Raw genomic sequence first — 25,777 nt, 5'->3', positions numbered from 1 at the left:
CCTCCAGTCAGGCCATACCTCTTTGAAGAGCCAGAATGCTCTGACTCCATTTTGGCTAACTTCTTTAGACAAGCCCAGACAAGCTCAGGCATATTGTATATGTAAAAGCCTTATAAGGTATGAACAAAAACTTCTGGCTCTAAAAGATATCAGTCAGCACATTCCAATGCCCTGAAGACAGCCCCTACCATCAAGGCATCCCCCGTACACAGGATATGAGGACATCCAATTATTTTAAAAAGGTGCTTGGTGTGCGTGGATTTCTGTGGAGTGTCCCAATAAAAGCTCCCGCCTGCTATTGTTCAGGACCATACTCCATTTTTGGCTCATGAAGTCTGTGCCTAGCTAGCCGCCATTTGGTTGTTGTCTTTTTTTTTACTTTAAATCCTTGAATAAACTTTTTGTATAACCTTTTTGCATATCTGTGGGAATTATTCTTGATTCTCGAACACTAACACTCTTCATGGTTCCATGACCCTCTCCATATAACACCACTGTTTGAGCCTATAGGGGATGCTTCTCACTCAAACCATCATAGTTATATGTGAAATTTAATGAAGAAAAAGCAATAAAAAGTTTGAAACCTAGAAATGTTGACTGATAAATTCCCAATTTATAATATTATTATTTACATTTCTACTGGCATTTTTATAAATTTGTTTTACTGTTTTATGTGTATGAGTGTATTGCCTACATGTGTGTAAGTGTACCCATGTTGTGCAATGCCCACAGAGGTTAGAAGAGGGCATCAGATCCTCTGGAACTGAAGTAATGGATGGTTGTTAGCTGCCATGTGGGTGCTGGGACCTGAACCTGGGTCCTCTGCAAGAGCAGCCACTGCTCAACTGCTGAGCCAGCTCTCCCATCCCTCTACTAGTATTTCGTATGATTGATTTATGTGCATTACCCTTTTTTTGGTTCATCAATTTTATCAAAGGCCTTATCCTACCCATTACAGGTAAAGTATATTTTAATATTTTGTAAATTCAGATCAATTCAAGTTCATGAAATAGATTATCAATACATGCCATGGCTGGATCCAAGCCCTAAGAATGAGTTGTCCCAAGTCTGCAAAAGCTGAGAATTGTCTTTCCTTTATCTTTGGCACAGAAGCAATGCTCTTGTTTTAAAACAGCATATAACCTGTGGCCAAAAGGCAGCAAGAAAGACATGAATTACATTGCTGATGTCTTATTTTACAATGTGTTAACATAAACACACACTGGTCACTTACAAGGAAACGTGGTGTTTTAGCATCACTAATTTGATGAATAAGACGTGGAGAGAAGACTCTTCCCCAGTGTACTTTAAGAATAGTTTTAGCTGCCCTTAGGCTGGGAGTAATACCCAGTGAGAAGCACTGTAATAGCTTGGGGCAATGGACACTGGAAATACTCATTGCAAAAGAATTCACCTTTTTCATAGAAATATGAGTGTAAAGTGCTGTTAGAGCTCTTTGCATTGTAGTAGAATTATAGATGAAAACAGATTTCTAAATTTTCTGCTTGGGTTTAATTTATTTTATTCATTTATGGCCCCTAAATCAAAACTCACTGATCATGTATCTACTAGGTGATATGACAGGAACAACACTGTGTATTGTGAATTTTGGAACTGATTTTTGATCTCAAGAGAATCACATCATAGGATGAATTATTAAAATACATACTAAACACATACATACATACTAAAGCAAAAATACTAAGGGAAAAGCAGTGAGCACAGTCTGTAGTCTAACAGTGGAATGGAGTATTGTATTTAACAAATATTTAACAAGCTTATACAGTGTGCTTATGACTGGGAATGAATTCTGGATAGAGAATTTGAAGCATCTGCTGTCCTTGGGGCTTTATAAAGCAAGACAGAAAAGGTAAAATATCTATCAATAATACACAGAAATTGCTGCCAGAACACATAGATACCAGGAAAGAGAACTGCAAATTACAAGAGCTGGATAGTTTCTCTAGAGTAACATGTATCATAGGAGATCATTTTGTTTCTAAAATGTTCTCTAATTGCCTCTGACTGTCTACCAATTCTATTTATAAATAATATTGAGTCGTGTCATTCACATATGATGACCTGCCTAGTAACCTATATTATAAAGATATTTCATCAATGAATTCTTTCCACCTCAGAAGTTTTTATTAAGGCCTGTTATTTAGAGCAACTTTTCAGCTGCCACATCAGGAAAATATATGTAAATTATGCTGCACATAAGTTCAAATCTAGTCTAAGACTTACAAACATGGCTCAAAAAATGTACCAAGAAGAATGATAACAAATGTTTCCTATAGAATTCAGAAAAATTAACAGAAGACTTAGCATCACATGGTTTAAACTAATATATAGAGTTAAGTATATTTCATCAGTAATCATAATAAAAATGTTCCTGTGGCAAATATCTCAACAGAATACGAGGCTCACAAGGACATTTTAGAAGGAATTGAACAGTTTATCTCTCAAATAAAATTTATTAGGGAAATGACTTTTATTCACTGTTCAGAGTAATACAGCCTCAAAAGCCAAAGCAGTAGAATTAAATGCAAGAAGACATACTAGGAGATTAAAATCTTTTTACATATATTTTTACCACTGGTCATTAGAACAGTGCCAACAATAGGTTGACCTTTTCTGGTAATTTTGCCATTTCTATTAACTATGAGTTGATATTTGACATTTTTATTTTCCCAAGATGTATGTCCATTTCTTATTATAAAACAAGCATATATTATTTATATATTCTCTATTCTATGTTTTCAAGTTTACATTGTTATATCATGAAATGGGATAGATTAAAAAACACATCATTCCATTTCATAACTTTTAACACTTTACCTTTAAGAGGTGATTCATAATATTTCCATTTCCATTAAACAATGAGAAATTAAAGCAGTTATCTGGAACATGACATAACTAGAGCATAAGGATGAAGTAGGAGCAAGGACAACACATGAACATTTTCTCACAAATAAAAGACATGAAGCTGCAAATGTTTTCTCATTGGACCACCTTTGCCTTCAGATCTTTGGGGTAGTTGTCATCCAGCAGTGATAAATTTTCATGGGTAAAGTCTTCATGGACTCTCTCATCGTGTGATGAGTTACTAGGTAGAATTATGACTCATCATACTTGTGTCATCAACTTGCGATCCTCAGTTCTTGTAAAAGTTGTACGTAGCACATTACCAGTCCCAGAGAAAAGACTAATGGAAAGGTATCCTCTAATTCTGTTTTGGTGCCTGAATACCAGGAGCTAAAATTCAATGACTTCTGAAATACACATATGCAATAGAATTCTCCAGAGTTTGCTGATATACAGCAGATGGAATCTTGCTTTTGGTGGTTAGACATAAGTTGTATAAAGGAGATAAATGCCCTTTAAATAAATAAATGCTGATTTTATTCTGCTTGAATAATTTCAGTTAAAAATCATTTCGTTAACATGACCTGTGAAGCACTGCCTGTCTTCCCCAGTCAACCCTTGTGACAGTGGTGGAAGATGTTCAATTTGCATTCTACTGCCCTCTGGCTGGTAACACTGGTTGCCAAGAATAAAAGATTCATTAACATTCAACATATGTTAATTAATGTGCTTTATTAAAATGTGTTATTGTTGCCATTCTTCATTCTTAATACTTAATTCATTGCTATAGGGGATATAATAAAACCATTAGGGGTTTTCAAACAATCATTGGAGCCTTGCACAGCTGAATTTGCTATTAAATAGTAGGATTATTCCATTCATTTGATACTGCTTAAAACAATATTATTCTCAATATGTGGCAAATTAAAATTTTAAAGTATATATCAAGGGAAAAGGTGAAATCTGAAAGATATAATGCTGGGACACCCAAATGAGTATGTTTAAAATATTCTGTTAAAATGAGACTAAATCTCATAATTTTGAAATGGTTGGCAAACCCACTTAAATTGGTGATGTGTATACTCCCTCACATAATAGTTTATCACTTCTACAGAGTTCCTTCTGTCTGGTTCCTAGAATAGATGGAATACATTCTGTTAATCAGTTCCGTCTATTTCCCCCCAGTTAAATCCTGGTGGTCTCCCTATGAAGGAAATGGTTTGCTCCCAATCTTTATATCAGTAGGATAGATTAAGAAATCTTGTGTAAACACATTAAACCCCAAGTCTCAAGAGATAAACAGACAAAAGTTGATTTCTTATGCAAAATTCTGGCAGGTTTAGCAAGACCTTAGTCATCTGTGCTCTAGAAAGTCTGAAGTGCTTTGATCATGAATCCATAATTGCCATACTATGTTTTGTCCTTTTCCAGCATGTGCCTTTTAACATTTGGGGGACAAGTGAAGAATAGGAAGGACAAACAGAGACTTAATCCTTCCTTCTGAAGACCCTAATTCAACCCAAAGGGTATCAGATTCTTGACTTTCCTAGGATATCATCTATAAATACCTCTCCATTGAGGACAGGACTCCCAGGTGGTCGGACATCTTCAGCCCATGAAACAATCAAGTGTTGTTACAATATGGGAACATATGTAAAGACAGAATTTACTATCAGTATTTCTCTTAGTCCACTGGGTTGGCCATAACAAAATCCTGTAGGTATGGTGACTTAAACCACAGAAAATTTCATTCTTCCTCCTCTGGATATCAGAACTCTATAATCAGAGTACCCTGTAATCAGGCTCTGACGGTTCTCTTCCCACCATGCAGATTGCCACCTACACACTGAGTCCTCACATGGCAGAAAGAAAATTTTCTCTTATAAGGCTATAAAGATGAAGGCCCCATATTTACAAAATCACTCAAGCTTAATTACTTCATATAAAACCAGTCTCCAGACACAATCTGTTTCAGGGAGAGAACTTTAAATAAGAATTTTAAAGAGGCAGAACACAGCTAGCCACAAAAGTAGTAAATCTAAAGGTATACAAATGAAGAGGATTTTAGCTACAATAATTAAATGTCTATTATACATGTATATGTCAAGGAACATGTTTGTTCACTGTTGGTGAGAATGTAATTTAGTAAAGCCAGGATGGAGATTCTAAAAGAAAATGTGAAAACAGGTCAGGTATGTTACTCAGTTTCCACTTTCTGCCACGCAAAGTAAATGAAATCAAAATCTCATAATGATATCTGCACACCATGTTCCTTGTAACACTGTTTAAAATAGCCAACAAAAGAAAAATATATAGGTGCCTATTGGCATGTGAATGGGAAAATTGAAGTGTGTACGTGTGTGTGTGTGTGTGTGTGTGTGTGTGTGTGTGTGTTCCCTGTATAAGGGCATGGTTGTCAGCCTGAAAAATAAGTGTTGGCATTTGCAACATGCTGTGGGACATCATACTAAGTGAAACATAACTTGAATAGTGGCCTTAACTCACTTACATATGGAATCTAAAATGCTGAGATCATAGAAACAGGGTGTAGAATAATGTCAACCTAGGACTGAGGATCTCAGGGAAGGGAATGTTTTTGTTCAAAAGACACAAAGATTCAGTTTGTCAGGATAAATGAATTCTGGAGATCTGTTGCACAGCTTGATAACAATGAAAAATAATGGATTGCATATTAAAATTTGTTATCTTAAATGGTCTCACCCAAACCAGGAAATCTTGAATATGATTTGATAGGTATCTTAATTAATTTGCCTAAATAATTTCAAAACATAAAGCAAAGCATCATGCTATAAACCTTGAGTATATATATTTATTTGTCATATATTATAATATCAGAATGGAAAAAATAAATAATTTGGAAGTAATGCAGCTCCCTCTAGCCTTGAAAAGATAAAGAGATTTTGGAAGTGACCACAAGTATTAGTATCACAGGAAATGGTTGGAGTCATGAATCCAACATGTATTAAAAACATAAATATGTCTCAGATGGTGAAATGTAGCATTATTTGAAAAACAGTTGTGTTTTTCATATTCTTTGCAGACTCCCTTAAAATGGAGTCAAAAAGCTCTTAGAAAAGAAACAGGGTACTCAGGTCTTAGACACCTGCTGCAGGAATTATCGCACCATAGAACCGATTCAGTGAAACAGCTTGCCTTATCTTTAAGAATATTTCTATTTGCAGCAGACTGTGGAGCTGCCACATACGACCTTATGACTGGCTTTGCATAGTAATTCACCAATCAGAACTTATCAGTTCTGGCAAGCCCTGAAAATGCCACTGAACTTTCAGTCAAAATAACTGGCTGATATTTCTCTGCGGTAATAAAACTTTCATTCTTCCTTTGTTTTCAAGACACGGTAGTGGCCAGTCAACTTGTGTGTCCCCTGTGCATTCCTTAGGGCCAAGTACAAGTTTCCTTATTGGAGATCATCTCTGCATTTCTGTTACATTTTGGCATAATATTTGGACATTAAGAACAGTGACAAGTAAGAAGGCAGTGAAAGTATATATTGAATAGCCAAACAACAGCGATGATCAAGTTCACTTATTCTGACAAGAGTTTTAAGATTCTCTAAAAATAAACCATGATCCTAGGTGCCACCACTGCATAGCTAAGTTTGTTGTGCTGGTCATTGTGGTTATTAGGCTTTAAAGCTGGGCTTGGTTCACAGATTTTACCCCTTCATACCTTGCATAGTGTCCTCTAGAACTATAAGAGCTAGTCTTTAGAAAGGAGGTTTCCAGCTTAGATCCAGTGCCATAGCTCCAAGTCCTGTTTCTGAAGTATCCAAGTTTACCATTTACCATTCACCACTCCTCAAAGAAGCTTCTTTAAAAAAATTATTGAGATTTTTAGTTTTCATGTGCATATACTAGATCTTAAAACAATTTAGAGCCTCTCCCCGATCTGCACCTCCCCACACCCCACTGGCTTTCATGCACTCTGTCGTGTATGTTAAGCCCTAACCAATCAAGCTTTTGTACCCAGATGTCCTTTGGTGCAAGTTCATCCACTGGGGTCCAGTCAGCCTATCAAGAGTCACTCCCTTTAAGAAGATCTCCTCTCACTCACCCAGCAGTAATCAGTTGCCAATAGTTATTCAGCTAAGGAAGGGACTACTGCCCATTTCACTTTTTCTATGCTGGGTTTTATTTAAGGCTGCATGGCTCTTGTGCACTGTGTTGAATAGCTTTAGTGTCAACTTGACACACCTGGGTTCAGGGAGCCTCAACTGGGGAATTGCCTTCATTGGACTGGCCTGTGGCCATGTCCATGGGGCACCTTCTTGATTGTTGAGTGATATCAGAGGGCCCAGCCCTCTGTGTGTGGTGCCACCCCTGGGCAGGTGGGCCTGTGTTGCCTAAGAAAGCAGGCTGAGCAGGGGCCAGGGGAGCAAGCCATTAAGCAGAGTTCTTCAATGGCCTGTGCTCCAGCTCCTGCTTCCAAGTTCCTGCCATGAGTTCCTACCTTGGGTTCCTGATGAACTGTGACCTAGGAGATGTAAACTGAATAAACCCTTTCCTACCCAAGTTGGAAGTTGTCAGAGTGTTTTGTCACAGCAATGGAGAAACAAACTAGGACACGCATTCTGTCACCAGTGTTGTATGTTCATATGAGCAAGTTTCCACTGGCCTGAAAGTCATGTTTCCCCATGTTTATGCACCAATCCTGGCTCTTAGACTCTTTCTTTCCATTCTTCAACAATGGTCCCTGAGCTGTGCATGGGTGGGGTTAATATAGGAGTCCTCTCCAGGGACACATACTCATACTCTGCAGTCTCTTTTTCTCTAAAACTTAGCAAGTTATGGTCTTCTGAGTGCATCGAACTCTGGTGTATGAGAAAGCCTTGCTGATCAGAGTTAAGGGATATATTAGTGTTCTCTCTACCCCGTGTCCTGCCTTGTTCCATGAGCCTTAGGTGTAGCGGTTCTACTGTTGATCTGTCACTTAGGACTGGACATCTCTCAGGTGTGTATTCTCTGTGTGACCAGTTGTGGAACTCTATAGTAGCCTCCATCTGTTGCATAAAGAAGCTTATTTGATTAGTGGTGTATGGGACACTTGTCTCCAAATATAAGGATCCATATTTAGCATATAGTAAGAAATTAAATTTTTCTAGAGATATGGTAGAGATAGGGCCATAGGGATCCATGAACTCTCAATCATGTATATTTGGCTATATTAGAGTGCCACCCATAAGTCCTTCCTATTGAGATGGATTTAAGTCCAATTATTGTGGTTATTAGGCTTTTGAGTTGGGTTGGACTATTGATTGATTTTTTCCTTTAGAAGCATGCATAGTAACCCCTAGAACTATGAGAGCTAGTCTTCAGGGAGGAGGTTTCCAGGTCAGATCCAACCTGATTGCTCCAAGTCTTATACCCTAATTATGCCCTGTCTTCAGCAATAGGGTCTTACCTTAAAGTTCTGGCAGGTAATCACAGGCTAATAGCCCGAGTTATTTGGGAATTCTCTTGGTCTACCCTTAACAACAACTCCAAGGGAGGTGTCTCCTGTCTGGCACTGTGTTCTTTGTTATATAGCTTTCAGGTATACATGCACTCATGCTCAGATACTGTATGTATATTTTTCAGGGAGTTTTTGAGTTGATATATTTCCCTCTGACTTTTCACATAGCCTAAGATTTATTTATCTCTCTTTTATCTTTCCCTGTCTAATCTCCCTCCTTGCTCCACAGTTTAACTACCACCATTTCCCCATTGAAATTACCTGTCTCCTATTATCCAACCCCTTTTGGATTCCTTCTTCCCCTTTACCCCCATGGTTCCTTGTATGTCCCTCCCCCCTCCCTTCCCAGTTGAATACCCTCATTTTTCCCATTTCCTCCTTTGGTAATATCTGTTTATGACAATTCCCCTCTCTCATAGGCTGTACCCTACAAAATATAAGTGTAGGAAAGGACTAAATTTTCTATATCAGACATCAGTTGCTCAGGCATACATATTAGCAATCAACAAGTGGCACCTCATTAAAATGTTTCTGTACGGCAAAAGAAACAACAAAGAAAGTAAGGAGGAAACCCACTGAATAAGAGAAAATCTTCACCTGCTACACATCTGACAGAGGATTAATATTCAGTATCTACAAAGAACATAAGAAACAAAGAAATATGAAAATAAAAGACCCAATAAAAAATAGATTAAGGACCTGAACCGAGAGTTCTCAAATGAAGAAATAAAAATGGATAAGAAACACTCTAAAAAGTGCTCAACATCCTTAGTAATTAGAGAAATGGAGATCAAAACCACTTTAAGATTCCATCTTACCCCAGTTAAAACTGATTAATTTCAAGAGAACAAAAGATATCAAATGCTGGCAAGGATATAGAGAAAGGAAAACACTCATTCACTGCTGGAGGGAATGCAAGCTCGTGCAACCACTATGGAGAGCAGTGTGGACAACTCATAAAACTCAAAATGAATCAACCACATGATCTAGTTATATCACTCCTCCCCATATATTCAAAGGACTCATCCTACTTTAGGGATTCCTGTGCACCCATCCTTGCTGCTGCTCTTTTCACAAAAGCTAAGAAATGGGAAAAATCTAAATGTCCCTCAACTGATGAATGGGTGGTAAAAATGTGGTACATTTACACAATGGAGTTCTACTCAGCAGTAAGGAAAAATGAAATCATGAAACTTGCAGGTAAATGGATGGACACTATTATACTGAGAAGTAACGCAGACTCAGAAAAGCAATCTAAGCTATATAAGTTCTCCCTCATTTGAAGAACTTAGCACCAATCCCTTATATGTGAGTATATATCCTGATGTAGCAACAGGAGTCAAGAAAACGGAAAAGGAAGCACAGAGGTAAAAGGAAAGAAAGACGCTTCTTTTTGCAACAGGTGTAGACTATTACTTAGTTCTACAACTGGTCATCCACAGAGAATAAGTGTCTGAGAGATGCCTAGCCCTAAGTGACACATCTACAATGGGTCTTCTACACCGAAGCCTCGTAGAACATAGTGGAGCAGGGGGCAGAGAGAATACAAATGCATCCCTCAACTCTCACCAGTGAAGCTTCCTCGTGAAACAGTGTGATATACACAGAAGGCCACAACTGGACAAAGTGTATATGTCGGAGTTGGCAAAACAATCACCAGCACCACTTTAAGAAAAGTAGCAAGGTAAATGTTTATTATTTTGACTGGCAAGGCTGTCTATCTTGGGAGTAGATGCAGCCCTGATCATTGTTGGGTCAGAGTTTTTATAGGATTACAGAAATATTATTCAAACAGGACACTTGTGAACCAATCATGTTTGTACAACATAGCAGAACTTTGAATCTATTAATCAACAACCAATCATTATACAGACAAGTGATACAGTCATATAACTTGGCAATCAACTTTGTAATTTTAAAATTAGCCAACTTCCTAGCCATAACAAGTATAGTAAGAAAGTTGAAATCAGCACTTACCAGGTGGTCATACAATAACAGGGTGGTCTTACACTTTGCGTCAAGGTGACCTAAAAAAGCAAGCGAGTTACAGAAGCAAAAACAAGCAGTTAGCCAGGTATAGAATGTCTGAGTTTAGCACATTTCACTGGTTTGTGATTGAGCTATTTCTTAGAACTCAAGGCTGTTGTCTCTTTTTAAATATTTCTCATAAGTGAAAAGAGGTTACTGTTAAAATAGCTATTCTGAGCAAGATGGAGTAACTTAGGTTAAGTTGCTAATATATTTCAGTGTAGAGAATAAAAAATGCAACGTGTGTATCTCTGGATAGGACTCCTGTATTAAAACTCACACACCCGTGGCTCAAGGACCATCAGGGAAGAGGGGGCAAAGATGTTTGTGCACAAACATAAAGAAACAGTCTTCCAAGCCTCTGAGTCCTTGTTCATACGAACTTACAGCAATGTTGACAGCGTGAACAAGACCCACGGAAATTCCATCAGACAAAACCCAGCATAGATGTTTGGAAATGGGCAGCAGGCCACATCCTTATCTGAGGAACTACTGGTGACTGATTACTGCTGGGTGATGGCAAGTTGGTCTCTTTTTTTAATTTTAAAAAATATTTTATTTTTATTTTATGTGTTTGAATGTATTGCCTACATGCAGGGAGGTACATCCATGTCACACAATGCCCAAGGAGGGCAGAAGGGGACCTATAGGGGTTATGGATGTATGAGGATGCCTAAATTTGATTAAGATGTAATATATAAAATGTACAGAAGTTCAATAATAAATGTACATTGAGAAAATAAAACAGAATGGGTTTCTCTCAGGGTAAGAGGGAGGATCCAGGAGACTCTCTTTAAAGGGATCATCATTTGGAAACCCTAGAAAGTGGGAAAAGCAATTCCTGTGAAGGTGTCTGGAAAAGGCCAGTGTTGTTCAGCAATGGCTTTCTAGGTAGGATGCTGTGTGACTAGATACCGGGACATGAGAACAACCAACGGGTAGTCTTTTCCTGCAGTGCAGCCTTAGCATTCTGAGAAAGATAGATGTGTGGCTGAGACTTCAATGAATCTGTAATCCACCCAGATTTAACCAGAAAACCCTTCGTTTTTCCAGAGTATAGAGGAGATGGATTTAAAGGAAAATATTAGGCACAGAAACACTTCTTCAGAGATGACTTGGGTCTTTACTAGGAACAGTGAAAGCTTTGCCCTGAGAAATACAAGCCTACGGAAGAGTAAGGAAAAGAGTTGTCAGAAAAGGAAGAAAATGGAAAAACGGTTTCTTAGAAAGAAGAATAAAGCTCTGTAGTGTTGTGATTAGAAATATATGAGCTTATGCCCTGCTTCCCAGCTTGTCATCCTGTCTTGCTTGCTTTTCCTTGGCAATAGCCAAGTGAAACCTTTTATTCTCCCAGCGTGTTCTCATCTCTTTGTTCTTCTTCCAGGCAGTTCCTTACCTGCTTTCCCTCCCTTGGCTTCATGTGTTAAAAACAGGATGACCACTGGACCCCTGGAGTTTTGACTTCCAAAAACAGAGGAGATACGGAATTCTGATTCTGGGGAACAGGCTGATGAATTTTAAGAGCACTTCCTGTTTAGAATCACTGTTTTAAGGAAGGAAAGTCCTTTTTAAAAAAGACAAAAGACAGAACAGGAAGGGTCTGTTCCTAAAACATTACACTGATAATTTTCCAGATCAAATTGCTTGCATGCTTGCATCTGTGTACTGACTTTACCCTTAAATTTTAAATTCTGGTCAATTGAACTTCCAAGTCTTTCATCCTAAATCTGTTGCTTTGGATAAGCAAGACCATCATTAGCATGTCCTGTCACAGCTTCACAGTGCAGGCAGAACCTGTGTGCCTCTTCCCACAGCTTTAGCAAATTTCTTTTCAATGTCTGGGATCCAAGATGAAAAATAGGGATTTTATTTTGCTGATCTTGTTGAGTCTCCCCAAAGCACACAGACAACTAATTCTCCCACAGAGCAACGACTACAACAAAAGCTCACACAAAAATCAAGCTGCCATGTTTGTGGAATAACCAATTAATTTTCCACTAAATAAAATCAGTTTGTTAAAGATTTTTTTCCCCAAATTAGTCATACAAATATTCATTTTCAAAGTCCTAATACTCCTCATTATTTTTTTCATTAGTTGTTATTTTACTTAGTTCTGTTTTTCTTTCAAAAAAACATATTTTATTATTTTCATTTTATGCATGTGGATGTATGGCCTGCACGTATGTAAGTATACCTGTGTCGTGCAATGCCTGAAGTCATAAGAGGGTGTCAGATCCCCTGGAACTGGAATTACATACAGTTGTTAGCTGCAATTTGGGTGATGGAATTCAAACCCGGGTCCTCTACAATCAGTGCTCTTAACTGCTGAGCCATCTCTCCAGCCCAGTAGTTTTTCTCTTTAATTTAGGCAAGGGGACAACAAATTCATTAATTATACATTTTAAATAGCATGATATTTTAGTTTCTTTTTAAGGAATCTACTTTTTCTAGTTCTGTCTCAACAGTGGAATCTAAAGACTACCAGACATGGCACAAGAGAGCTTCTCTCCCATGTTGCTATGTTAACTTATAATTTAACAAGTAAAAAAAAAGTCATATTAACCTGTATTTCCAAAAAGACATTTGTTGGAAGACATCTGCAACTTATTTTCTAAATGATACTGCAGATGTAAAGTTCTCTTTGGTTAGTTATAACAAACGTCAATTCCAAATGAAATAAAAAGGTAATTCCCGTTTAGCTTTCTTTAATTTGAATTGTTTTTCTTTTTAGAATATCTGTGGAAAAAAAAACTAAAATTCAAGTTTTTAATAGTTAATAGAAGTGAAAATGAGCAAAAGAATAGTCATTCCTGAATTCATTTTCTCTGGTTTGCAGGAAAATCATATGATTGTTGAAGAGGTGTTTTTGCGCTGGGTCCTCTCAGACACTTGTGGAAACATTAGAAGGATAAACCGTCTACCTATTTTGCTTTTTCTACGCTTTTTATTCACAGGCTAACATTAATCAATCTCACCAGTTTAATATTCAAATTCAAATACCTAGAATGAAGAATATTTGAATTTTAAAATCTCATTGGAATACTCACAAGAATTGTTTTCATTTTGTTTGTTTGATACTTGGGTCAGAATGAAATAGTCTGCTTGAAAGAAACAAAACTCTTAACTCCAATTCTTTAATGTAAGTCTGTGGCTTCAAATGTTATCAGAAATGTTCATTTCAGGAACAGGTTGAATACACAATTGGGATTGCAGGCTTTTTTGATGCTCAGTGTTTGTGGCTGCAAATTCACAGCTTCTATAACTTTCATGGGAAATTTTGAATTAGAAATATCACAGTGCATTTTTAATTTCACAAAGGAAACTTCTATGAAAGTCAATGACATGAACACAACTTTCCAGAGTGCCTTGCTTGTGATTGTTGTGCCAAACTGACTTAACAGAGCAGCTGGATCGTGAAGCTGATTCCCCACTATCCTATGAGGAAATCTGCTTTCAGTGGTGAAGAAAATACCTTCTTATTGGTTCTGACAAGCATAGTAATGTGAGAACAGGTGTGTAAGAAAGCTTTATGAGAGACAGAGAGAGAGACAGAGACAGAGACAGAGACACAGAGGGACAGAGAGGAGAGAGAGAGGAGAGAGCTCAAAATTTTTAATTATTTAATTACTTTAAAAAATCTTTTTGAGACAAAGTCTCCCTGTAGACCCAGCTGGCTTGGAACTTGCTATGTAGATAACACTGGCCTTAATCTCTATGAGATCCACCTACCTTAACCTTCCTAGTGTTGGTATTAAAGTCACAGAAAACCATGCCCAGCTCTCTAATTATTTCATAGACATGTCGTCACATGAAATTAAAATTACAATACCTAAAAAGTGTAACAATAGAAAAATATGCTGTTTATTGCAAGCAATTGGAAACCTGTTCTTAAGCTAGTTTTTACTATGTTCTTACCATGGTTAAAATGTTTCCTGTGTGATTTTATCACATGTACTTTTTTTTTCTTTTTTTTTTCTCCTGAGGCAGGGTCTCCCTGTAGCCCCAGCTGTCCTGGAACTCACTATGTAGACCAGGCTGTCCTTGAACTCCCGGAGATAAATATTTTTTAAAAAAGAAAAGGCAAGCCAGACATGGTGGCCCATGCCTTTAATCCCAGCACTCGGGAGCCAGAGGCAGGCAGATCTTTGTGAGTTCGAGGCCAGCCTGGTCTACATAGTGAGTTCCAGGATAGCTGGGGCTAGAGGGAGACCCCGTCTCAAAAAGACAAAAACAAAACCCCTGAGAGACCTGCAGGTGGATGCTCCAACCACCTGGAGAGGCCAGGGACTGGGGAGGAACTTGCCTGTGATTGTATATTTTCCCCCATAGAACCTTGCACAGATTGCTGCCATAGCAACTTAAAAGTTTTCCTCTGTTTTTTTTGTTTTTTTTTTTTTTTTCATTTATTCATTCAGTTCCCTGGGAATATCTCACACGTGCTATTTGATCTATAAGAGACTCAAAATTGACACCTAATGATGCAAGATATTTTACAATATACACTTTGGCATTTCAGTAGTTTTAGAACTCCTAATACAGTCCTTTAAAAATACTTTGGAATAAAGTAAAAAATAGACAATGGATCAAATGAAGCAGAATTTACCTCTTAACACATTAACTTCTATTAATGTATGCAAAAGTTTCTCATTTTATAATCTGGCACTTCACTCTGATTCTTTAGAATGCAAATCAAAATCTTCTTTTAAAACTATCTTCTTTACTATTTTTGTTTTATGTGTATGAGTGTATTGCCTGTATGTGCCATGCATGCCCACAGATGTCAGAAGAGACACTCTGGAGCTGGAATTATAGATGGTTGTTAACTGTCATGTGTGTGCTGGGAACTGTACTCTGGTCTTCAGCCAGTGCTCTTAACTGCTGACCCATCTCTCCAGCCTGGAAATCAAATTCTTTTAGATGCTTTACCTCGGACTATTCTCAGTTCCAAATATTTTCAGGAGCATCCACTATCTTCTTGCTGCCTCAGTCCCCAGGGAGGGTTATAAATCTGGAACTCTCCTTGGTTTAGCATGTTGAATCAATTTCATCGACTTTCGTGTTTTTCCAATGAGATTTTAGAGTTCTCACCATCTACTTATTTCATAGGTCTTAAAAAGAGCCAAAACATGAAAAAATATGATATTGCAAGTCAGAAATAATTTTGCTGCCCCATACACATTAGTTACTGAATGTCTCTGGTAATACCACAGAGACTGTAAGGAGGACATAAAAAAATCGAGAACCTAAACTCCTAGACCTGGAATAACAGCTTCTATTTGCAGCATGCAGTTTAAAGCCTAACTCTATTACAAGGATTTATTTCCTGTGCTATTTCACCCAGCTGTGAACAATTTTGGAACCCTAAAAGTGGATGGTGGTTAGAAAGCCAGCTCTGTTTGGGAATCTCTAATACTATCTTCAGATTTTACTTCCAATCCTGCTGAGACCTGAGGCTTCTCAGTGATCCATACCGTATTAACTTTTGTCTCTTTTGACTCTGTTCTCTCTGGTACTAGCCAAAATATTTGTATCTATTCTTGTGTATAGAACAATTTGGTGTCTTCTAAATTCACAGCATAACCACTGATTTTTTAAGTATTAAATATTAGAACCCATCTAATTTTTTCTTGTGCTTTGCTTTATTAAAAATTTCCCCTGAACCAGTGGGTAAAATGAGTCTAACTGCTGTTTCTGAGGAAGTGAATAGCAGAAAATAAAAGGAAACAATTGCACAGGGAACCCAGGGGCAAATCACAAGAGGTCTAAGAAGAAATGTAACTCTTGAGATCTAAGACCTGGATCCTGGTGATGGGAAGCCTTGGTGTTCTCCTGGATGTAATTTCAGGAAAACATAGCAACACATAAGTCTATTCTAGTACCATATTGTTGGATAAGAAGACCATATCCACTGTAAACTTAGAGCTTCACCAGGATACATGCTTTGATCTTGTGGAGAGACTGCTAGTGCTTTTTGAATCATAGCCTTTGAAGTTATTCCTGTTATTGTGGGAGACAGGCTTGAGCCTAGTGTGAAAGTCTTATTGACAGCCATACAGCAGGCCTGAGGCAACAGCCTGACCCCTGGAGCCACAAGGAACGCCTTGTGACATTTTGCTCCCATTGGCAGATCATGAGACTGATGCTTAGAGCTCACCACTCCCTAATCACCACCCTTGGAATCAAGGTATCCTACTTGCTGTACGGTGATAGGATACTAAACCTGTTATGCTAATAAGGTATCCTACTTGCTGTACTGTGATTGGACTACTACCCCTACATAAGCTTGTGCCTTCCTGCAATAAAGCAGATCTGTGTCACTGAACCTGGTCTCCTGAGTCTGAATGTGGTGAAGCTGGTGCAGACTCCTCACCAGGCCTGGGGTCCGGACCAGAAGACTGATCAGAGGAACTTAGAGAGCAGGAGAGCGGCCATAGCCAGAGGAGAGCATCCAGAGCCAGCGACCACATATTATATCCCCTAGAAATGTGAAATTTATTGAGTAATCCAAGCATAGACTAACTTCCTGATAGAAACTCAGAACTAACGCTCATTTCCTTTAACCTCTTTCAAGCCACAATCACAAGCCCACATCCTATAACTGTTGGTCTTCCCTAAGACTATAAGGATACCTGTGTTCCTCATCAAGAATAGTAAACCCACTGGGTTTCATGGCATTTGTTCCTGACTGTGGCAAACCAGGTCTATCTTCATCACAATACCAAGATAATATTTGGCCTTTCCTCTACCTTTTTAAACGTTTATTAATTATGAAAAACCAATAGTAGATATAACTCAAGATGAAGTCAGTGTCCGATTGCCTTCTGAAGGTCATGACCTTACAAGTGTTTTTGTTAATACACTACAAAAAAAATAAGCTTAAGAACATCTTGTTAAAGTAGTAAAAGTAATTTTGATGTTCAATACTCTGTGTGATAAAATTGGAGTATACATAGAGCCCTTCTTTAGCTTTCTGAAGTAGGATGAGTATGGGAAACAAAAGCCCATGAGTGTCCATCCGTTCCACCAGTGGTGCTTTCTGAAGGGCACACATTTTACCTGAATAGAATAAACTGATACTCAGTTATTCTTCACATTAGTTATTTGATATATATTTAAGAAGAAAATGAACTAATGAGCTGTGTCTTCATGACAGTTAACTACTAGTATGCTTTTACATGAAAATTAGATTTTGGAAAACTAACTTCGATCATGAACTTGACAGCTTCCTACACTTCAAGACCATGTCAACATTTGGGGGATGTGTACACTCTTTGAACTGATGCCAAATGCCTGATAATCACACACATGATGAAGATTCATCCAAATCAAATGATCCAATGGTTATTAAGGCAAAAAGGTACAAAAAGTTCATTGAAGTGGTTTCACTTTACAACTGGAAATAAACTTTATGAAACCACAACACATAATTTTTGTGTAGTATTCAAACGAAATCATCATAATTACCTAGAATAGCAATTCACACATCCCTTCCATATTTAACTATGTTTGTATAAGACTGACTTTCACATATTTCAATCATTAAAAAAAAGAAAGACGAAAGCAAAGGTATTTCTGGCAACAGAATAAATCACACACAAAGGCGAAATTAAAAGTGAAGTTCATTACACTGGATATAAAAGAGCTTTGTAAAAAATGCAAATGAGCCCTCATCACATATTTTCTTCACAATATAGCTTTCATGAAATATGTGTTTTATGATGTATACTAACATGAAATATGTTTCTTTGTTGGCATATAAATGTTAATATAATATGATGAATTACATTTAAATATCAGATTTAACTTACAAAGTATATAATCTGACAGTAGACACAAAGGTGATTTTACAAGGCTCTCAGCAGGTCCAGAATCAGAGGCTCAATTAACATAGGTGAGCATGGAGGCATCCTGGTGCTCTATTTCTTGTCTAGACACATTTTTAAATATTCAGGCAATAGCTAGGCTCACAGGGTTCACACAAATCCATTTGTTGAGTTTGATTTATTTTACTGTATAAAGTATGAAAATATATGAATACTATCAAATACTGTTAACATATGTATGGACCTTAGTCTTTTAGGAAATTTGCCCACCCAAATACATTGTGACCATTTAGTTGGTCCTCATAAGAACAGCTGGGAGGGTGAGTGGTAAGGGATGTTCCAGCAAGCTTCACAGAGGGCTTGGGAGCAAAGAGTGCACAGTGTGGGCCTCCCAAAAGTGATTTTGGCTTTACATCTGTTCTGACACTATTACTGTAGAGGGAGAAATAAAGTCAAGAAAAATGATCAGAAAGAATAATTATTCTGGGAGTTGTGTTTCAACAGCTAAGGAAGCATCTTTCATTTTATGTGCCTCCAATTACCAGTAAATTAGCACCATTGATAACAAGGTTATTTTTTTTTCCTTAAAACTTAATATCAGACAGTTCATGTTCACATTTTTAAACTTAATAATCATCTTTAAACTCATTTTCTTTAGAAACAATAGAAATTAACATCTTAAAGCACCTGGTGGTGAGTTTGTTCCCACACTAGTAGTTGGGAATCTCTCCCTTGCCCCTGAGTAAGAAGAGCAGCCCAAATTGTCATCCATTCCTTCTTTCAGTAATTTCACATTCTGTTCACAGTTTTACCTTTTGGGCTCCTTGAATAAAATGATGAGAGTTTATCTGTTCTGGGAGAAGACTTGCATCTGCATACAATTCTTGATTGTGCTTAAAAAGTTGACTGGACAGCTCAACAAGAGTCAACTGTTGAGCTGACACTTGGATGTTTTTCACTCTGAAGCACATAGTTCACAGTGTTGGGAATCCACTGTGGAGAGACAAACATGTCAAGTGAACTTGTAGGAAAATGATGACTATAGAATAAGGGTCTGGAATGAAGCCACTGAGAGCACTGACTCAAGCATTTGGCTTTCCTAGCTGGATAATTGCTTTTTCCACAGAGTTCTATTTGCTTCTGGGAAATATAATTGTTTGACAATATTTGGATTTTTTGTAAACAAAATTTTATTTTCTCCGTGTACCAAATATTGGTGAGAGAGTGAGAAATAAAAAACTTATGGTTTTTGTAAAGTACAGGGCCTGGGTAAGCAAACAGTTACTACAAAAAAAAAGAAGAAAAAAATTTTAAAAACCCAGTAAGATGAGATAATGTCCTAATTTGTAGTTTTATTTTTTTTAAAAAAATATCATTTCTATCACTAAGGAAAAAATATAAGTATTTTAGACATTTTTAAAAAAATATCTAGACAGGACCCGCAGGCTTTTCTCTGGGGTAAGTTGATTGCTCCCTCCTGTGCATTGACTCCCCCAGCCTCATTCACCCCCCCATCTCCCTCCCGTCCACCTCTGCTTCCTAGCCTGGGTGCTGTCCCATTCCTTGTCTTGCCATCCCAGACACCAGGGGAGCCACCACTGCTTCATGATCCTTTGCATCCAGACCAACTCAGTGCCTTCTCTGGTCTCCAGGGGCACTCTTGGCCTGGCCCCACCCTCACCTCCCTCTACTTCCCAGGACATGCATGACCTGCCAGCCTTTTTCCTCGACCCCGGGGCTGACCTTTACTCTTCCTGATCCTTTGCATCCAGATCAACCTAGCTGCTCAATGCAGTCCTCAGGATCCCTTGGGGCCACTTTTGGCCCCTAACTTCCTTTGCATCTCTGCATGGCATGGCCACCAGCTGCCTGAGACCAGAATCTTTCCTTGGCCCGACTCCCAGGCCAGTCCAACCCCCAAATTCCTGAGGCCAAAATCTTTCCTGGAGGGATCCAGACCATGGGAGAAAGCCTGAGAGCACATGATCCTCATCTGACTTGGGTCTCTGGGGGAACTCCTGAAGACAAAAGCAATCTGGCCAATCAAATATAAAATCAGAAGAGAAAACTGGAAGCATAGACAAATCAGATTTTCAAGCCTCAAAAGTAAACCACAAAGACATATAAAGTTTACAAAAAGAAGCAGACTTAAAATTGAAGGCTTGAGTCTTACAGAAGAATCAGAAACAAAAGAAATTCACATGTCAAAATCACAGAGAAAAAAAAATAACACGAAAAACCAAAATAAAATATCCCCACCAAATGCCAATAGCCCCCTAGAGGAGTACAATGAGAAACCCCTAGAGATAATGCAGGACATGGAACTCAAAAGAACAATTATAAACATGATAAAAGAATTAGTTGAATTTAAAGAACACATACAAAGAAATCAAAGAACTGAAGGAAGATATGGATAAATTTCTGAATGAATTTAGAAAAGAGAAATATTGAAGAAACTCAGGCTGAAATGAAGAAGGAAATGAAACATTCAGTAGGCCAAGTAAAAGCAACAGGAGAAAGCCTCACCAATAAGATGAATAAAATGGAAAACAGAGTATCAAGACTGGTAGATAAAGTGGATGAAGTAGACCCCTCCAGCAAAGATTATGAAAAATTTTAAAAATCACAAGAATGGAATATGCAGGAATTGTATGACACCATAAAAAGACCAAACTTACAAATCATAGGCATAGAGGAAGGAGAAGAATCCCAAGATAATGGCATGGACCAGAACTTCAACAGAATCATGGAAGAAAATTTCCCAAAATTAAAGAAAGACATGCCCATACAAACACAAGAAACATATAGAACACCAAACAGAGAGGATCAGGAAAGAAACTCTCCACAGCCCATCACAGTAAAAACACTAAATGTACAAAACAAAGAGACAATAATGAAAGCTGCAAAAGAGAAACAATAAGTCACATATAAAGGAAAACCCATTAGGATTACAGCTGACATTTCAGTGCAAACTATGAAAGACAGAAGAGTCTGGACAAAAGCATTCACAGTTTTAAATAACCACAGATGCCAACCCAGATTACTGTACCAGCCAAAATGTCTATTATAATCAAAGGGGAAAGAAAAATCTTCCATGACATAAATAGGCTAAAGGAATTCATGTCCACAAAATCAGCCCTTCAGGGAGTTCTGGAAGCAATACAAAGAGCTGAAGAAAGGAAAGACTATACCCAAGGGTTTGCAGAAAGAAATTCAACAGAAGCATAACTGTGAAAAAGTACAGCTATATCAAGAATGTAAACAGAAATAAAAATGACAGGATTCAATACTCATCTTTCACTAATAACTTTAAATATTAATGGACTGAATGCCCAAGTCAAAAGACACAGACTAGGTGAATGGATTAAGAAACAAAATTCATCTTTTTGTTGTCTACAAGAAACTGATCTCATTTTCAAGGACAGACACTGTCTTAAAGTAAAAGGATGGAAAAAATATACCAAGCAAATGATACTAAGAAAAAAGCAGGCATAGCAATTCTAATATCTGACAAAATAGACTGTAAACTAAAACTAATCAGAAGAGATAAAGAGGGCCACTTCATTCTGATCAAAGGAACAATAAATCAAGAAGATATTACAATCATGAACACATTCACCAAACTCTGGTGCACCTAACTTCAAAAAACAATAGCTCATTAATACTAGGGGACTTCAATACCCCACTATCAACATTAGATATGTCAACTGGACAGAGAATTAACAGAGAGACATCTGAATTAAACAATACCATATATCAAATGGACCTAACAGACATCTACCAAATATTCCACCCAAGCACAGAAGAATATACTTTATATTCAGCACCCCATGGAACCTTCTCAAAAATTGACCATGTACTGGGGCATAAAATGAACCTCAACAAATACAAAAAGATTGAAAAAATTCCATGTGTTCTATTAGATCACAATGCACTAAAGCTTAAAATCAACACCAGAAGAAAACCCAGTAACAACATGAACATGTAGAAATTAAACAACATACTCTTGAATGATGAATGGGTCAAAGGAGAAATTAAAAAAGAAATAAAAGTATTCCTGGAACTAAATGAAAAGGACAGTACAGCACAACAACTCTGGGACATGCTGAAAGCTGTCCTTAGAGGAAAGTTTATAGCTCAAAGTGCCTACATCAAAAAATCAGAAAGAACACGAATAAATGACTTAACATTGCAACTCAAGACACTTGAAAAGCAACAACAAACGAAACCCAAACCCATCAGACAAGAAGAAATAACAAAAATTAGTGCAGAAATTAATGAAATTGAAACAAAGAAAACAATACAAAGAGAACGAATCCAAGAGCTGGTTCTTTGAAAAGATAAACGAGATTGACAGACCACTAACCCAGTTAACCAAAAGAAAGAAAGAGCACCTCAAAATCAGCAAAGTCAGAGATGAAAGGGGAAACATTACAACAGACACCAGAAAGATACAGAACATTGTAAGGGAATACTTTAAAAACCTATATGCTACTAAATTTGAAAACCTAAAAGAAATTGACAGATATCTAAAGGCATAGGAGCCACCAAAACTAAACCAAGAAGACATTAACAGCTTAAACAGACTGATAACACAAAAAGAAATTGAAGCAATAATATAAAACCTCCCGACTAGAAAAAGCCCAGGACCAGATAGATTTACAGCAGAATTCTACCAGACATTTAAAAAAGATCTACATCCAACACTCCTTAATTTATTCAAGAAGATAGAAGTGAAGGGAGAACTTCCAAATTCCTTCTATGAAGCCAACATCACTCTAATACCAAAGCCAAGTAAAGATACAATCAGAAAACTGTAGACCCATATCCTTCATGAACATAAATGCAAAATTTCTCAACAAGATAATGGCAAACCACATACATACATACATCATAAAGATCATCCACCATGACCAAGTCAGCTTTATCCCAGTGATGCAGGGATGGTTCAATATATGTAAGTCAATAAACATCATAAATCATATAAACGGGCTCAAAGCAAGAACCACATGGTCATCTCAATAGATGCAGAGAAGGCCTTTGACAAAATTCAACATGCATTTATGTTCAAAGTCCTAGAGGGAATTGGACTGGAGGGAACATACCTCAACATAATTAAAGCCATATATAACAAACCCCCAGTCAACATCATTCTAAATGGAGAAAAACTGGAAGCATTCTCATTGAAATCAGGAAGCAGATAAGGCTGTCATCTCTTTAACATAGTACTTGAAAGTTTTGCAAGACAATTAAAGCCATATATAACAAACCCACAGCCAACATCATTCTAAATGGAGAAAAACTGGAAGCATTCCCACTGAAATCAGGAACCAGATAAGGCTGTCCACTATCTCCACTTCTCTTTAATATAGTGCTTGAAACTCTTGCAAAAGCAATAAGAAAAGAGCAGGAAATTAAAAGAGTAATAATTGGAAAAGAAGAGATTAAATTGTCCCTTTTTGCACATGACATATTATATCAAAGAGATGCCAAAATTCTACCTGAAAACTCCTACAAATTATTAACACATTCAGTAACGTGGCAGGTTACAAAATTAACCTACAAAAGTCTGTAGGCTTTCTATATACCAATAACAAGAAATCAGAGAAAGAGAACATGGAAACACTCCCCTCCACAATAGCTACAAAAAAACTAAAATATCTCAGAATAAACCTGACCAAAGACATTAAAGAGCTCTACAATGAAAATTTTAAATCTTTAAAAAAGAGAGGAAGATATCAAAAGATGAAAGGACCTCCCATGCTTATGGATTGGAAGAATTAATATTGTGAAAATGACCATCCTACCAAAAGTAATTTATAGATTCAATTCAATGTCAATCAAAATGCCCATCACATTTTTCACAGAATTGGAAAAAAACATCCTACAATTCATATGGAATCAAAAAAGACCTCAGATAGCCAAAGCAACCCTGAGCACTAAGAGCAATTCTGGGGGGATTACTATACCAGAATTTAAGCTGTAGTACAGAGCAAACGTTATAAAAACAATGTGATACTGGCACAAAAATAGGCCCATAGACCAATGAAACAAAACTGAAGACCCAAATATGAGTAAATGCAATTTCAGCCACCTGATATTTGACAAAGGGGCCAAGAACATTCGCTGGAGGAAAAACAGCATGTTCAGCAAATGGTGCTGGCAAAACTGGATCTCCACCTGTAGAAGAATGAAACTAAACCCCTATCTTTCACCCTCCAAAAAATGTCTATTCCAAATGGATCAAAGACCTCAATGTAAAACCAGAAACTCTGATACTATTAGAAGAAAACACTGGGAAAAACCTACAAGATATAGGTGTAGGAAAGGATTTTCTAAACCAGACATCAATTGCTCAGGAAACAAGGGCAAGAATTCACAAAGGGGAGTTGATTAAACTAAAAAGTTTCTGTACATCAAATGAGGCCACCAGGGAAGTGAATAGAAAACCCACAGAATGGGAGAAAATCTTCACCAGTGACACATGTGACAGAGGTTTAATATCCAGAATATATAACGAATTCAAAACACAGAGAATCAAGATAAGAAGTAACACAATTAAAAGGTGGGCTAAGGAGCTGAACAGAGAGTTCTCAAAAGAAGGAGTAAGGATGGCTAAGAAGCATCTTAAAAGAAGTTCAACATCATTAATAATTAGGGAAATGGAAATTAAAACCACTTTAAGATGTCATCTTACCCCAGTCACAATGGCTAAGATCAAGAGAACAAATGATACCAAATGTTGGAGAGGATGTGGGGGAAATGACTCCCACTGCTGGTGGGGCTGCAAACTTGTTCAACCCCTATGGAAAAAAGTGTGGAGAACTGTTAAAAAAATACAAAGAACCGACCATTTTACCCACTTATACCACTCCTTGGCATATACCCAAAGAAATCATCCTATTGCAGAGACACTTGTACATCCATATTTGTTGCTGCTTTTTTCACAGTAGCTAAGAGATGGAAGCAACTTAGTGTCCCTCAGTTGACAAGTGGATAATGAAAATGTGGTTCATTTATATAATGGAGTTTTACTCAGCAATAAAGAAAGATGAAATCATGAAATTACAGGTAAATGGATGGAACTAGAAACTCTTATACTAAGTAAAGTAACATAGACTCGGGAAAAAAAAATCGACATATGTTCTCCCTCATATGTGGATCCTAGAACCAAACCCTGATAAGTGAGTATGTATCCAGACATAACTATGGGAACCAGGATAATGGAAAGGAAACAAGGAGGTCAAGAAAAAGAAAGCACTTGAAAGAGACCAGTAGGAAACAGGCCTTAATAAGGGAGATATGGATAAAAATTGGGTTGGTTTAAGGGAGAGAGAGAAGGAAGAGTAGACAAGGAACCTAGGGGATAAAGTGAAAGAAGGAGCTTGAGGTAGGACCATAGGAGAAGGGTATTATTAAGGGAGAAAGAGGGAATATACAGGTACCTTAAGTGAGAAAACCATGATGGAGGGGTGAGACAATATGAGGATAAACAATGCCTAGTGTATTAGTCAGGGTTCTCTAAAGAAACAGAACCAGTAGAATGAATATGTATAAAGATTTATCAG

This window comes from Nannospalax galili, unplaced genomic scaffold (assembly GCF_000622305.1).
Source record: "Nannospalax galili isolate Female #2095 unplaced genomic scaffold, S.galili_v1.0 scaffold207, whole genome shotgun sequence".
In the NCBI taxonomy this organism is placed as follows: Eukaryota; Metazoa; Chordata; class Mammalia; order Rodentia; family Spalacidae; genus Nannospalax; species Nannospalax galili.
The sequence above is the reverse complement of the archived record's forward strand: the minus strand, read 5'-3'. Positions refer to the sequence as shown.